Source organism: Bufo bufo, chromosome 11 (assembly GCF_905171765.1).
Source record: "Bufo bufo chromosome 11, aBufBuf1.1, whole genome shotgun sequence".
In the NCBI taxonomy this organism is placed as follows: Eukaryota; Metazoa; Chordata; class Amphibia; order Anura; family Bufonidae; genus Bufo; species Bufo bufo.
This window is the reverse complement of record NC_053399.1, coordinates 10,564,037-10,578,427: the sequence shown is the minus strand read 5'-3', so window position 1 is coordinate 10,578,427 and position 14,391 is coordinate 10,564,037. Positions and strand designations below refer to the sequence as shown.

At 48.5% G+C, this 14,391-nt stretch overlaps 2 protein-coding genes across 3 annotated transcripts in view; one reads left to right on the top strand and one right to left on the bottom strand.

The window, feature by feature from the left end:
* Window positions 1-14,391, bottom strand: part of ABHD12B (abhydrolase domain containing 12B) — a 46,892-nt gene that overhangs the window by 30,827 nt on the left and 1,674 nt on the right. The gene's annotated exons all lie outside the window — the stretch shown is intronic.
* Window positions 8,019-14,391, top strand: part of NIN (ninein) — an 87,783-nt gene continuing 81,410 nt past the window's right edge. Inside the window, exon 1 of the mRNA XM_040412205.1 lies at window positions 8,019-8,126. The gene's annotated coding sequence lies outside the window, so the exon portion shown is untranslated. The remainder of the gene's footprint in view (window positions 8,127-14,391) is intronic.

The following is a 14,391-nucleotide window of genomic DNA, read 5'->3' as shown; positions in this document are numbered from 1 at the left end:
ATTGACTTTTAATGTAAGTCAGGATGGATCCGTTTTGACTTAGACTTTTTTTTTTTTAAGAATAATGCGAACGGATCCGTTCTGAACGGATACAAGTGTTTGCATTATCGGTGCAGCTCCGTCTGTGCAGATACCAGACGGATCCGCGCCTAACGCAGGTGTGAAAGTAGCTTAAGGCCTCATGCACACGACCGTTGTGGTGTTCCGTTCCGCAAAATGGGGTTCCGTTGTTCTGTGATCCGTTTCCGTTTTTGTTTCCGTGTGTCTTCCTTTATTTTTAGAGGATCACCAGCCATGAAGGAAAGTAAAAAAAAGTCTAAGTCAAGTTTGCCATGCAAATTATAGTAAAAAAACTGACGCGGACGACAATCTTGTGTCCCATTGACTTGAATGGGTCCGCAAACCGTTTTCCGTGAAAAAAAAAATAGGACAGGTTATATTTTTGGACGGACTGGAACCACGGATCACAGATGACAAACGGTGCATCAGCCGAGTTTAACGGACCCATTGAAAGTCAATGGGTCCGCAGAAAATAACGAAAAACGGAACAACGGACACGGAATAAAACAACTGTCGTGTGCATGAGGCCTAAAGCAGATCATATTTTAAGGTGCATACTGCAACATTGTTGCGGCTCTCTCACCGTTTAGTCAGTCGGCATTGTGGGGTCCTAACTAGTTTATATTAGAATCCACTGCAGCCTGAACTCGGACACAGCGCGGTCGCATCACAGCCTGGCTGCACCGTGTGGTTATAACCTTAGAACTGCTTATAGTCCCATTCCTTTAAGATGGCAGAGCACTTTATTCTATCCTTTTATTAGCTGGTTAGACTGGTCCATCGATGGTCTCTCTGGAGGGCCCAGCGTCTGACATAGTAACAGGGGCTCAGTTACAGATGAACAGTGTTTAAGGCCTCCTGCACACGGATCGCGGACCCATTCATTTTAATGGGTCCGCGATCCGGCCGTTCCGCAAAAAGATAGGACATGTTCTATCTTTTTGCGGAACGGAAGTACGGGACGAAACCCCACGGAAGCCCTCCGTAGTGCTCCCGTAGGGTTCCGTTCCGTGCTTCCGTTTCGCACAATTCTGTATCTCCAGATTTGCGGACCCATTGAAGTGAATGGGTCCGCATCCATGATGCGGAATGCACACGGAACGGTGCCCGTGTATTGCGCATCCGCAAATGCGCTCCGCAATACGACAACGGAAAGCACAGTTCGTGTGCAGGAGGCCTAAGGCTGGGTTCAGACCTGAGCGTTTTTGATGCGCGTTTTTGACGAGCGGTTTTTGCAATAGTAAACGCGCGTTTGACGCGCGTTTGTGTGATTGACTGCAATGTCCTATGGCCACAAACGCGCGTCAAAACGCCCCAAAGAAGCTCAAGTACTTGTTTGAGCGTAGGGCGTTTTACAGCGCGTTTTTCAGCGCTGTAAAACGCTCAAGTGAGAACCAGGGCCATAGGGAAGCATTGGTTTTCATGTGTTGAGCGTTTTACAGCACGTTTGAACGCGCTGTAAAACGCTCAAGTGTGAACCCAGCCTAACTGCTGGACTTAAAAATGATCCCATTAGGCCTCAGGCACATGACCGTAGCAGCCGGTCCATGCCCATATTGTGGCCCCGCAAACAGCTGGTCCCAGTGTCGGACTGGGGTGCCTAGGGCCCACCAGTAGAACTGACTCTGGGGGCCCACCCTATAGTTGTATACAAATATAGCAAATTCATTTTTTCAGCCTTTAGAGTGCTGTTTTTAGCATTTCAAGATCCATAATATTTTTTTTTTTCGCACTGACTTCGGGTGGGTTTACACTAGCGTTATGGAGTCCGTTATAACATGGTTAAAAACGGAAAATAACGGAATCCATAAGACGGAAGGACGGATCCGTTTTGCTGCCCATAGACTTGCATTATGACGGAATGCAAAACGGAAGCCGTTAAAAAAAGACATTCCGTTTGTTCTCCGTCCCAATTGAAGTCTATGGGAATCCAAACTGATCCGTCCCCATTTAGTTACACTGTGTGTCAGAACGGATCCGCCTTGCCCCGCACCACATCGCGAACGCTGTTTTTCTGTCCGCAATGGGGACGCAACCAAACGGAACGCAATGCATTTTGGTGCACTCCTCCGTTTCGTTCAGTTCAGTTTTGTCCCCATTGACAATGAATGGGGACAAAACTAGAGCGTTTTCTTCCGCTATTGAAATCCTATGACGGATCTCAATAGCGGAATTGAAAACACAGATGTGAAAGTAGCCTTAGGGTGGGCTCACATCAGCGTTATGTATTCCGTTATGGCTTCCGTTTTGACTTCCGTCTTATGGATTCCGTTATTTTCCGTTATAACCATGTTATACATGGTTATAACGGAAAATAACAGGATCCATAAGACGGAAGTCAAAACGGAAGCCTTTAGAGGCATTCCGTTTTTAATCCGTCATAATAGAAGTCTATGGGAATCATAACGGATCCGCCTGGTTCCCGTTATGCAAGATGGAAAACAAAGTCCTGTCGACAGGATAACAGCATAACGGGACCCAGACGGATCCGTTATGATTCCCATAGACTTCCATTAGGACGGAGCATGTTATAACGGAATCCCTAACGCTAGTGTGAACCCCCCCTTAGCTGTGCTAGACTAGACAATGCCACCATGTGGGGGGAGATATCTTTTATTGATTAACCTTTATTCTGAAATAGTTTTTCATCTTTTTAATGATAATTACTGTGCAGAATAAAGAACTATATAACTGGTGGCAATACCAAATATGTCTAATTTATTTCATATTTTACTAATTGACAGCTTGTTGATTTGTGGGACAAGTTATAGTTCTTTTTAGCATTATTTGGGGGATATATACACAAAATGATTTATTTATTATTTGTTTCATTACTTTTTTTTGTTAGAATAGGAAAAGCAGTAAATCAACTAGAATTTTTAACTTTTTTTCCTGCCATGCAATAAATGTTCTATTATCTGTGTTTCCTGATGGCGCCATGGTCACTATTGTCTGTGGCAGGGACGGTCAACATGCGGCCCTTCAGATGTAGGCTGTGCAGGCATGCTGGGAGTTGTAGTTTTGCAGGGCCACAGGTTGGACATCCCTGGTCTGTGGCATCAGAGGGGTTAAACAGCCAGAATCAAATAACTCCCAACTGTCCTGGTCCTGGATTTTAGTGGCTGTACCAAGGTCACGGAGTGGCTGAGGTCTATCCAGCTCTCAACGGTCTCTGCGTCCTTAGGTCTGCTCGATGCTTCACCATTCAACTCCATCGCCGGCACTTTCCAGCAGGCACAGTGTGGTCACACATACATGGCGCTGACGGGCAGGAATGATACTGTGCTCATACAAAGGACAGCAGACGCAACGTACGTGTGACAGCATCGTGCCTGCTGGGGAGCGCGGGAGCTGCTCCGATCATAAGGGAATGCTTAGGGGAGTATGGGGGGGCACTGCTGAGAGGGGGCACAGTATTCAGTGCGGGTGCTATGAGTTCACGTCACGCATTGCACCCGCGCAGAAAACTCGCTCGTGTGAAAGGGACCTTAGAGTGCTGTTTTTGTGGGGGCAAAAGAGGGAATAATTACCATGTAGGGGCACTAAGGGGACTGGGCTGGATAGGGCATGTATGGTGTAGGCATTGGGCAGACTAAGAGGCATGGCTTAGTGTTAAAAAATTGCGCTACTCTGATTTTCAAAAGTTTGGGAGGTACGGAATCAGTATTCTTTGATCAATGATCCTAGCCATAAGGCTGGTATTCCATGTAGTAGCCGCTGCACAGCACATTTAGAGACAAGATTTGACCGCTGTGTGGCCATAAACCTCAAGTTCCTACGGTCTGTAAATTAATTTGGGTTATCTACTTTCTTACTGATAGTTGGTGGACTTCATATTTTTGGTGGCTGCACCTTGGCGTGGCCGTGCACTGGCACTATGGGGGACACCCCTTCTAGTGCAGAAGGTCAAGTATGAAATAGCCAGCACCTGCAAGTGATGGTGCGGACACAACTGCTGCGCCTGCATCATTGCAACGGTGGTTTGCATTAAAAAGAGGTTCTCCGGGCTTATTCTATTGATAACCTATTCACAGGATAGGTCATCAATATCAGATCAGTGGCGGTGCTGGGTGTCGGACTGATCAACTGGATGAGGAGATTGCGCGCGCGCGCAGTGCGCACGTGCCGTCTCCCTTCTCTCTTCCATGCTGGGAGCTGTAGTTCCTTGTAAGAGTCACAAAGTTTTTAAATTGAAAATTAAAGTTTGTTTGTTTTTTAACAGTAAATACCTAGTTTTCTTTAGGGACTGGCCTGGGGAAATGCCCACACTTTCTCCTCTTGCTTGCAGCCTGATAGGTTTCTTATTTGCTCAGTCTCCTCCACACTGTCAGTGAGAGAGAAGTGCACACTAAGTGCAAGTGTCTGCCTGCCTTTCAGACTGTAGCACACAGATGCCTCCATCACTTGTTTCATACAGCCCAGCTCTGCAGAGCCAGAGAGCACCCAGATGTAGGCGGGCAGGCAATGTGTAAAAGCCGTCCAGCAGAGAGAAGCTGCGAGCTAACAGGATGGGGGGCCTGGTCAGTGGAGCCCATGACTGGAGAGGATGTGCCTTATTGTTGCAACTACACAGGATGCAAGTGGAAACTGGAAAGTTGTAATGTCATCCTGCCACTTGCTTTCCCTGACACAGTAATGGAGATTGTATACCACACTGCTGATACTTATGGGAACTCAAGCAAGAGGGGTCGGGGCAGGGGAATACAGTGGCAGCGCTTCCTTGTGCAGAGAGAAGCTCTCAACAAGACTCCTTTACTGAATAGATCAGGGGCCCACCGAGGGATTCACCGGCTCCCCGGTGGGCCAGTCCGAGCCTGGACCGCAATATACGGGCTTCGGCCATGTGTGCACCATATCACAGATGCAGGCCCATTCATTCGAATAGGTCCGTAATCTGGAAGGTGCGCTGCGGAATGGAGACAGAAATAATAAATAACGGAGGCTGAAGTAATAGGGAGATTTCGTCGCCCAAATAATAATAATGCTATACAATGTTCAAATCATGGTACCATACAGTGCATAAATAATAGTGTCAAAAGGGGCTCACATTATAAGGACATACTGTACATTGACTAAAAAATAGGGCCATGTAGTGCCCAAATGAAAATGCCACATAGTAGGGCTATACCGTGACCAAAGTATAGTACCAAGCAGTGCCCAAACTATAGCACCAAATAGAGGCCATAGTACCATCCAGGGGCCCAAAGTATAGCATCAAACAGGACCCAAAGGTACAGCCCCAAACTACATGGAAAACCGCAACAAAACCAAACTCATTACATAAAGTTTTTGCTGTGGAAAAGCCGGCAGATTTCATGGAGAGAGTGAAATCCGCTGTATACATGACATGTTGCAGATTTTTCAAATTCTCCTCCACTTTGCTGGTACTGCACAACGCTGCGGATTTGCCCCATGAAAATCTGCGACAGCAAATCTGCAGCTAATCAGTCACGTCTGGCCTAACTTCTGAATGCTGGGAGTTGTAGTGTCGCAACAGCTTTAGAGCTACAGACACAGCTTGCTGAGAGGGATGTTCTGTACCTGCAGTTTTCGCTCCATTCACACGTCCGTGGTGTGTTGCGGATCCGCAACACAACCGCCCGGCACCCCTATAGAAATGCCTATTCTTGTCCGCAGCTGCGGACAAGAATAGGACATGTTCTATCTTTTGCGGAGCTGCAGACCCGAAGATCGGGGCCGCGCTCCGTAATTGCGGAGTCGGACAGCACACTGTGTGCTGTCCGCATCCATTCCGTCCCCATAGAGAATGAATGGGTCCGCACCCATTTGCGGACGTGGGAATGGAGCCTTATGGCTACCGAGGCTCGATCTATCCTCCTCGCCATTTCCCAGTGAATACATTTCTGTACAGACAGTAAATTTAGTGGCTACTAGAGATGAGCGAATTTCATATTATAAAATTCGTTCGCACTTCATTTGCTGGTTACTTGGGGTCCACCCTGTATCTACGCAGAACATGTCCACATCCACCTCTAATTACATTGTAATCATTATATCATTGTACGCGAGACATATCATCAATAAGAGCAATAGGTCATTTGTGATCCTCCTGTTAGACACAGACCCCAATGGTAAATGCTTCACGGTCTCCCCCAAATGGGATTGTCTAATGCTGGACTATAATGGAGATGAGGTGGCCGCCAGACACCCTTGTTCCTGGGCTCATGAGTGTGGGTGTCCCTTTCATCATCACCTAATAATTGGGCATCAAATATATAAAGAATTTTCTGCTACTGTTTTTCCTTTACTAAATAAATGATTTGCAGATGTTCAGGAGATGACCAAGTCTTACACATATCTGGCCCAGAACCGAATGCAAGTCATATCCACCACTGGTGGTGAGTCATGGAGATAGGACATCCTATCATGCCGCACTGGGCTGACTGTCCCACCTACATTGTCCTCAGGAGTCCCTGCATCTTGTCTGCTGGATGCATTCACATTCCTGCTGCGGATGCCGCCAAGCCACCCTGCGGGCGAGTACTGGACAGACGTGCTGATTAGGACCGCATTGTCTAGTTGGTCTTCATTGTTCACCTGCAGAACTTCATGACCATGTGAAGTCTTATTACTGGAGCCTGGCATGGCTCATATGGCCACCCAATACTCTGCATTGCAACCATGGCATGACTATGCCATGTTGTGTGCCCAAAGGCAATTTCACACAAGCATATTCGATTTTTTTGCGGTGCGGATGGATCATGGAACAACTCAAGTTGTGGTCCCCAATGCACGTAGCGGTCGTGTGCATGAGCCCTATGTCCACATAAGTCGTAAAATGGAGAGAAAGATCTGTACGAGTTACATGCGGATTTTGACTCGGATTTTGCTGAGGATTGGCTGCGAATTCGAGCTCTTGCGTTGCAAAGGATGAAATCCGATATAGAAATGCACAACATACGGGCTCGGACACACGGCCATACGTTCTGTCCCCATCCATTTTTTTGCGGATCAGATGCAAACCCATTCACTTCAATGGGGCTACAAAACATGCGGAAAGCACAGCCGTGTGCTGTCCGCATCCGTAAGTCCGTTCCACGGGCCCGCAAAAAAAATAGAACATGTCCTATTCTTATACGTTTTGTGGACAAGGATAGGACATTTCTGCAGGAAAAAAAAAAACATGGCGGCAGGCACTCGGCTGGTATCCGTGTTTTTCAGTCGTGTGCAGGAGCCCTAAATGACATTCTGTGGAATTAAAATCCAGTATTTGTGCAGATTTTGTGAAATCTCATCCGCTTTGCTGCTACTGTATAAGGCCTCATGCACACGACCGTTGCGTGTTTTGCGGTCCGTAAATTGCGGATCCGCAAAACACTGAAGGCGTCCATGTGCGTTACGCAATTTGCAGAACGGCACAGACAGCCATTGATATAGCTGCCTATTCTTGTTCTTTGCTGACCACCGAACGGAGCAACGGATGCGGACAGCGCACGGAGTGCTGTCCGCATCTTTTGCGGCCCCATTGAAGTGAATGGGTCCGCATCCTAGCCGCAAAAACTGCGACTCAGATGCGGACCAAAACAACGGTCGTGTGCATGAGGCCTAATGCGGTGGATTTTCTGCACAAGTTCTAAAGGTTCATCAGTCTGCAGGGAGACTGACGTGATTATAGACGTCTCCTCTTATAAAATGCAATGTATATAAATCATTTTATACATTTATGTGGCAGCGCTGCACCGAGATTGTCACTCACATCTGTACCCGTCCCCACTGTTCACTATATTTTAATATATGTGTATAATAATAGTAACATAATAAAAAAACATCAATATTTGTAAATATTCAGAGACGGTTCCATTTGTTACATTGTATGCATTTCCCAGCGCTGTAGTGACCAGTGTCGGCCTCCAGAGGGCGCCTGGTCCATTCTCCGGCCTCTGTGTATATCTGACGCCTGTCCGCGTCACATCCCCTCCCCCTCCCCCTTCTGTACCAAACCATTCAAACCTCTCAGTATCAGAGCAGAGCTCGGGGAGCTGGCATCTCCCTGTGCCCCTCAGCACCCCCACAATGAGAGCCCTGCAGACACAGTGACTATTGGGGTAAGTAGCATCCTGTCCTGGTGACCAGGCTCCATGTTCTGGGTGGCTCCTGGTAGATGCCTGCTCTGGGTGGTCACTAGGAGGGCAGACCCGGTGCCTGCTGTGCCCATCTGTCTGGTTGCTGGGATTGTACATGTTTTTTTTTTTGGAAGTGAAGTGTTTAATGCAGCGCAGCGGGCACAGAACCTGCCTGGCAGGGGGCATTGCTGAGCTAACATGCAGAAAAGTGACTGGCACTGAATTGGTTAAGTGTTTCTTGGTGCAAACAGGGCATTGCTGTACTGCCACACAGAGCGGATGGCACTGACCTGGCCTTGTGGATACTGCCCTGGTTAAATGATTAATGGAGGGCACTGACCTGGTTAAGTGCCCCTTGACTAGTGCCTGGATGGTACTGACCTGGTTACATGCCCCTTGACGATACTGCACTGGTTACTTGCCCGTTGGCTAGTGCCCTGGATGGTACTGACCTGGTTACCTGCCCCTTGACTAGTGCCCTGGTTGGTACTGACCTGGTTACATGCCCGTTGATGATACTGACCTGGTTACATGCCTGTTTTGCTAGTGCCCTGGTTGGTACTGACCTGGTTACATGCCCCTTTACTAGTGCCCTGGATGGTACTGACCTGGTTACATGCCCCTTGACTAGTGCCCTGGTTGGTACTGACCTGGTTACATGCCCCTTGACGATACTGACCTGGTTACGTGTCCCTTGACTAGTGCCTTGGTTGGTACTAATCTGGTTATACGCTTGTTGACTATTGCCCTGGATGGTACAGACCTGGTTACGTGTCCCTTGACTAGTGCCCGTTGACGATACTGACCTGGTTACATGCCCGTTGGTACTGATCTGGTTATACGCTTGTTGACTAGTGCCCTGGATGGTACTGAACTGGTTAAATGCTTCACACAGGGCACTGATGTGATTCTTGCACCTGGCATTTAATTGGTGTGGGGGGGGGGGGGGGGGTTCAGGATTTTTGGATTTTGCATGTGGTCACAGGCTCCGCCCCCTGCTAATGAGGCTGAACTCCTAATTACACCTGGAGGTATTTGCAATCAGCACTGACCAGGGGGCGGTGATTGCGCGGCCGGAGCCTCCGCTCAGTTGCTGCAGCTGTTCACCCTTCTTGTTTGTCTATCTATCTCTATCTGGGAAAGCTGGGTGACAACCAATAACCAGGCAACCGTATCGTTCAGGAGCCTGGGAAAGCTGGGTGACAACCAATAACCAGGCAACCGTATCGTTCAGGAGCCTGGGAAAGCTGGGTGACAACCAATAACCAGGCAACCGTATCGTTCAGGAGCCTGGGAAAGCTGGGTGACAACCAATAACCAGGCAACCGTATCGTTCAGGAGCCTGGGAAAGCTGGGTGACAACCAATAACCAGGCAACCGTATCGTTCAGGAGCCTGGGAAAGCTGGGTGACAACCAATAACCAGGCAACCGTATCGTTCAGGAGCCTGGGAAAGCTGGGTGACGCAGCTTTCCGTGAAGTCTCAGGGATCGGTATATGGGGAGTGAGCGCGCACAGCTGAGACCAGGGGTGACGGCTGCCACTGATTGCCACCCAGCTTTTCCAGGAACAGATAGAACAATGAAATGTCAGATTTTTATTTTGCAGTGAATACCTGCTTGTGTCCTGGGTGCGGGACGGCTCGGGGCGGCTGGCGGTCTGAACACGCCCCTGCAGGCTGTCATGTGCCGGCTGACTGCCCGGGGGGGGAAACAGCCGTCACCAGGCAGGAGCTGTCTCGTTGCCCGGGCTTGTGGATGATGAGATTTCTTGCTCAGACCTCCGCTATTTTCAGCACAACGTGAGGCCTCGTGCACACGGCCGCAGTTTCAGCCCACATCCAATCTGCGTTTTTTACGGATTGGATGCTGACCCCAAAAAATAGGACATTTCCCATTCCCCGTTTTGCAGACAAGGATGGGAAGTTTCTGCAGGAGTAGAAAAAAAAATGGCGGCATGCACCCGGCCGGTATCTGTGTTTTGTGGCTCTGCATTTTGCGGATCGCACAACGCTTACAGCTGTGTGAAAATTACAACTCCCAGGATGCCCTGATGGTCATGGGCTTCTGGGGCATGCTGGGATTTGTAGTCTTGAGAGTCACAGGTTGGACACCACTGATCTTCTGCCCAGCATCAGGCGTGAGATCTGTCACCTACAGTGGATGCTGCCTGTTGCTAAGCAACGTCCCAAACGTCTCATCGGACAACCCCTTTAACATCTCCCATAGCAGCTGTCGCTGATGGCAAAATCGGCTGGTTACTGGCGGTCTCGGGGGCAGATCGCTGCGGCGCCACAGCTATCCTCGGCATTACAACTCTGCGCCGTTTACTTTAGTGCTTATAGAGTTCCATGTGACCCCCTTTTAAATAGTGTGTTCCCCTTTAATGCCGGTGCGTTGCCGCTGATCTCTGTGGATCAGTGAAGGACGCCCTTTGACACGCTTCGTGCCGCTCCTCTATATTCGGGTTCCCTGCAGCAGACAGTCCGCTGAGCCCCTGACAACGGCTTTAGTGCCTGTAATTAAGCCCTGTGCTCCTCGGGCGGGGCGCGTAATGTTTGTGTTGCCGCTCTCGGCCTTGTTGTGGTTCTCCGGAGCATCGCTCCGTTGCTAGGGGAGCCGCTGCATGACTTTGTCTCTGTAGGGAGTGACTGTGGCCCCGATTATCCTCTCCGGGGGCCTGTATCCAACACGGTTCATGCTGCGCTGCCATTGGCACGGTGGTCGCCACCCTCGCTTGTCTGTACTGCGGGCACGGGGCAGATTTCAGGCCTGTGATGTTTGTGTCCAAGGGCTTCTGTTCTGTGGAAAGCTGGGTGACAAAGTATGGCCGACCGCGTAAGGGCTAGTTCACACACCGTATTGGGGCTCAATCACACGAACGGGTGCTGCCCGTTGCCGTATTGCGGACCGCATTCACTTCAATGGGTCCGCAAATCCAGAGATACGGAAGCACTACGTAAGCACTACGTAGTGCTTCCTGGGGTTCTTTTCCGTGCCTCCGCACCGCAAAAAGATAGAGCATGTTCTATCTTTTTGCGGAACGGAGGGATCGCGGACCCATTCAAGTGAATGGGTCCACGATGTTCTATATTGCAGCATGTTCTATATTCTGCGTTTTTCACGCAGCCCCAGGCCCATAGAAATGAATGGGGCTTCAGTAAAAAACGCATTGCATCCGGAAGCAAGTGCGGATGCAATGCGTTTTTCACTGATGGTTGCTAAGAGATGTTAGTAAACCTTCATTTTTTTAATCACGGCCGTGAAAAACGCATTGCACTCGAGCGGAAAAAAAAACTGAACAACTTAACGCAATCGCAGACAGAACTGACTGAAAGAGAAAGTGCCTGTTGCCCGTAGCAACCAATCACAGAGCAGCTTTAATCTCTTGTTGTGCTCCTGAGAAATGAAAGCTGCGCTGTGATTGGTTGCTATGGGCCACAGACCATTTCAGAGATCGGCTCCTGTGTGTAAATGGGGCCTACAAGGGCCATCCGCTTTTCCAGAGTTCAAAATGTGAACAGGTTCTTATCGCATCTAATATGGTTTTCAGCAGTGGGGGAAAGCTTGTGTCAACCCTTCCCAGGAGGTGTAATGGCGGCCATTTTGGTTGTTAATTAGCCATGTCTTCATTGAACAAATGTAAGACTACTTATTTTTTATTTTTTTTCAGTTTAACCCTTTAAGGAATCTATAAGCATAATTACGTTGCCATGTATGACCCGACTACACGTTGTAGTCTGCGACATGCCTCCCATTTTTTGTGAAGGACTGTTGACAAGGAGGCTGAGCTTTTGTGAATTTTTGGTCTAATAAAGGGTTAATTGGTTGACCGGACTGCGGCAGGTCAGGATATTAGACTGTAACCTCTGCTGGTGGCCGGATAATGGTAGTGATTGTTCCGTGCGGCGTAATATACCGGCGCTTTATAACTAACGGGATTGCGATAAGCCAATTTGGAGACCATAATAAAGTCTGGGGCTGGCATGATGGCTCGACCCCCCCCCCCCCCCCCCCGGCTTAACCTGGGTGACTTCATATGGGCTCTTGAAAAGGGCCGACGTGAGTTACAGATTACACGGCACGAGTCTCCTCGCGCTGGATTACCGGACGTTCTGAATTTTTGGATTTTTAAAAAAATTTTGTGGTGTTCATCCGAGGCGATCTGAAGTTGTCAGATTTATGAAAAACTGTCTGGACGCAGCAAAAAGTCCTGCATTTTTCTAATATTTGTTTCAATTTTTCACAGTTTTCATGCTCTTTGCTTGCTGTCAGTGAATGAACACATTCCTGTTTACATCCAGAGGTTCACAAAACATTATGCACCTCGGCCTGGTCACAGCTGAGAGTTTGCTACACAGGCCGGGGGCAGGGGAGGAGCTGTGGAGGTAGCGCTGTTGTCCGGTAGTCGGTGGGGCGCTCGGTTACAGATCCGCTCGTGCTGCACTGATACATAGTAGCAAACACTCTCCACACGAGAGAGATGAGCTGTGAGGTGCTTTCCTCACAAAGTATTGTCTAGACTGGATACCATTGTGCCAAACTATTGGCTGTGAGAATCATTTGGCGTGTGTGGGTTGTCGTCCTTTTATGGAAATGTTTCCACTCACCGACAGCAAGCAGACGTCTTGAAAATGGTTAAGAGTTAAACCCCGAAGAATGTTAGAAAGTTGCAGAAGATTGTCTAGACTTGATGCGATTGTGCCAAACCTTCAGCTGAGAGAATTGTGTAGTCTGTACGAATGTTTCCACTCACTAAAAGCAAGCGGGTGTCTTGAAAACTGTTAGGATATAAACCACAAAGGATATTAGAAAGTTGCAGAAGATTGTCTACTAGACTGGATGCGATTGTGCCAAACCTTCAGCGGTGAGAATCATGTTGTCTGTTTCAGATGGTCAACCTCTGTAAACAAGAATGTTTCCACTTGGTGACAGCAAGCAGAGATCTTGAAAATGGTTAGTATTTCAATTACAAAGTCTGGACACAATTGTAGCAGTTTGAGGTGTATTGTGTCGGGCGGGGTTTAAATGTTCTCATTCACTGACAGCAAACAGATAACGCATTGTATGAGAACTTGCAGAGATTTTCCGCCTGCAGTTATGTAGTAGGAGCAGGTATATGGCGGTTTTAAGTGTCTTGCCTGCTCCTGCGGGTGAACGACCTGGAGAGCCAGGATGAGGTGTAGACAATGGCGGCTGTCGGCCTGTGGGGGGGCAGGATTCCTGCTGTATACCCCGGATTATTTCTAAAGGCCACAGTGTCTGTAAACCTGAGATCAGCGGCAGTCACATGGCGCCGCCTATCATGTATACATATGGATCATCTCACTAGTGATACCACCTGTTGTTGGCTGCATCTCCACTACCGCTGTTGTCTGCCCGTTCTGTGACTGACTCGTTCTGGGGTTACACTATAGCACTGCATTCACACATGTGGTTTATGGTGCAGATTTTTTGGAACTAGAGCCATAAGTTAAGTTTGGGGGAGTTCGGATCTTGTGCCACAAAACTAACTTTAGCAGCATTAGAAAAGCATGGCTGCTTACTTCTAGAAACAGCGCCACCCCGTCCACTGGTCACGAGTGGTATTGCATTCACTTCAGTGGAGCTGAGCTTCAGTACTGGACACACGGACTGGTATGGTGGTGCAGGACATATGAGCTATCTGGACAGAAGAGGGTAATGCACGTATTTATTTTTTATTTTTTGCATAGTACCAGACAGTGACGGGCACCGCCATACCGCTGCTTGGTGTTCTCTCTCTTGTGACTGGATTGCCTGGTTTATCTGGGATACAGACGGCGGTATGCGTCAGTGGTCTTAATATATTTTTTTATGCTGTCTTTAATATTGATTGGACCCTGGGCAAGAATTTACTTGGGCCCCCTGGATCCCGCCTTCCCACACCCTAGCATGCAATCGCGCCCTCCACCACAACACACACAAAAACAAACAAACAAGTAATAAATATATATATATATAATATAGCTTACAGTGAATGACTGTGAATACTTCCAGTTCTGAAGACTCTAGCAGCTCAGGATCAGTGCTCTGGGCTGGAAGTGGGCACAGCTCCACAGTTCAGGAAGGAGACCGGGGCTCGGCTCACCCTAGCGTTGCAGTGCACCCCACAGTATGCAGTATAGCACCCTATAGTATACAGCACCCCACAGTATGCAGTATAGCACCCTATAGTATACAGCACCCCACAGTATGCAGTATAGCACCCTATAGTATACAGCACCCCAC